This window comes from Babylonia areolata, chromosome 18, assembly GCF_041734735.1.
Source record: "Babylonia areolata isolate BAREFJ2019XMU chromosome 18, ASM4173473v1, whole genome shotgun sequence".
Taxonomy (NCBI): domain Eukaryota; kingdom Metazoa; phylum Mollusca; class Gastropoda; order Neogastropoda; family Buccinidae; genus Babylonia; species Babylonia areolata.
The window spans coordinates 70381174-70383673 of record NC_134893.1 but is presented as its reverse complement, the minus strand read 5'-3'; positions in this window follow the sequence as shown (position 1 = coordinate 70383673).

Sequence of the window (2500 nt, the reverse complement as noted above, 5' to 3'; positions counted from 1 at the left end):
TCTCTTCTTCTTCTTCTTCTTCTCCTCCTCCTCGTCCTCCTCCTTCTTCTTCTTCTTCTTCTTCTTCTTCTCCTCCTCGTCCTCCTCGTCCTCCTCCTCCTCCTCCTCCTTCTTCTTCTTCTTCTTCTTCTTCTTCTTCTTCTTCTTCTTCTTCTTCTTCTTCTTCTTCTTCTCCTCTTCCTCCACCTCCTTCTTCTTCTTCAGCTCAATCAATATCTTTTCTCGCTTTTGTCATCATCATCTGTGCTTTCACATGCTACAGCTAACACGATCACTCGTTTCAACGATTTGTTTTTGTTTTGGGGGAGAGGGGGGGGGGGATTTTTTTTTTTTTTTTTTTTTTTTTTTACGAGCATGACCTATTGACCTTGTTATTTAGGCAGGCGTACTCCGTTTTCGGGGAGATGGCCCCTTGCTGGCACTGCTTGTGTTTTCAATTCCGCCGGAGCGAGCGCTGTCTTTAACGCGCGTATTTAATTCCCTGCAATGCCAAAATACACGAAGGGGGGTTAAGGCAATAGCAGATCTGCACATCATGCTGATTTAGGAGATAATAAGAAGAAGGGGGGGACAAAGAATAAAAGAAAAAAAGACAGAACGAAATGAAAGAAACAAGAAATAAGAACCAACTTTCTGCGTTTAACACCGCAGGCGTTGCGAGTATTCGAGAACAGAATCTCGTTGATCCTCGAGAGAGACGTGATCTGATTTCGGAAGATTGGAAGCCGCTCATCTCTAAATCTGAGGAACTTGATGTTACAGTGTTAGTTGTATGTGGGGTTTTGGGGTTTTTTGTTGTTGTTGTTGTTGTTTTTTTGTCGTTTTTGTTGTTTTTTTGGGGGGTGGGGGGTGGGGGTAGGGTGGGGGGATAGGAATAATTTGGGTCATCTAACAAGGAGGCTGTTTGTCAACGTGATATTTGATGTTTTTGTTTTTGTTTCACTTTTTTTGTTTTATTTTAATTTCATGGGGGTGGGGTTAGGGGGGGGGGGGGGGGAGGGGAGGGGGGCTCCCTCAGGACCAAACATGAAAATGTTGATTATTATGTGTTGGATATGGAAAAAGTACGAAAGAAAGAAAGAAAGAAAGAATGACAGACAGAAAGGAATAAAAAAAAAAAAAAGGAAAAAAGAAATAAATAAAATTTATTTATATAGAAAGAAGGAAAGAAATATGTAAATAAAAAAGAAAGAAAGACAGAAATAAAGAAAGAACGGGAGGAATAAGAAAGAGAAATAAAGATGGAAAGAAAGACAGACAGGAGAAAAAAAAAGAAAAAAAGAAACGAAACGAAACGAAACGAAATTTTATTTTACCAGGGTAATAAGATAAGCACAGAGAGAGGAAGAAAAAAAGAGGAAAGAAAGAAAGAATGAAAGAAGAAGAAAAAAAAATGGACGAAACACTAGGTCCTTTTGTTTTACTTGTTCAAATGCCGAATTCATGAAACTTAGATGTTACGTTTCAAAAGATCCTGAATTTTGATTACAAAATAGACAAACATGTACGATTTTTTAAAGTGGGAAATGTAGAATTTTTTTTTTTTTAAATGGTTTCATTGTAACAAACTGTCTGAAATGTAATAATACATCTATCATCCTGATAATTCTTGTTAAGTATTAATATCTGTTATATGGGTTTGATTTTTTGACTCACTTATGTAAACAAAGTGAGTCTATGTTTTAACCCGGTGTTCGGTTGTGTGTGTGTGTATGTGTCCGTGGTAAACTTTAACATTGACATTTTCTCTGCAAATACTTTGTCAGTTGACACCAGATTAGGCATAAAAATAGGAACATTTCAGTTCTTTCCAGTCATCTTGTTTAAAACAATATTGCACCTCTGGGATGGGCACCAAAAAACAAAAAAAATGAAGCCTAATTATATGCAGACTGCATTTACTGTTATATTTATATTTTTTGTATTCTCTAAACTTGACACTTTGATCTGATATTCTGACCCAACAACAAGAGCAGTCATTGTTATCATTTTTTGTTCAAACAGGAACTTATTTTGCTAAGCATGGAATTTTTATTTATTTTGCAAACGTTTTGGTGCAGATAGTAAAAAAGGGAAATTACTCTGTAATTAATGCCAGGGGACTTAATTTGCTTTAAACTGATCTTTCTCATCTTAAACATTACATTTTGAAATTATACTCAATACATAAAAAGCTTGGGTTTTTTTTAAAACGTGTATCACAAGTGAGTCTTGAAGGCCTTGCCTCTTGTTTTTTTCTTGTACTACGGTATGTGAGATTAGAGCCATACATGTGCTTCCATCCCTAATCTTATGTAAATATGCAATGCTTTCCGTACCATTTAAGAAAATATACGAAAGACAATAAAAGAAAGAGAGGAACCAAGATAACCTTATGTCAGCAGACAAAATCCAAACCCAAACAAAATGTCAGTATCAATCCAGGGCCATTTCATGCAAATTGATCTCAATTTTGGGCTTGAAAAATAATATTTTCATCGCCGCAACTACCCCCCCCCCC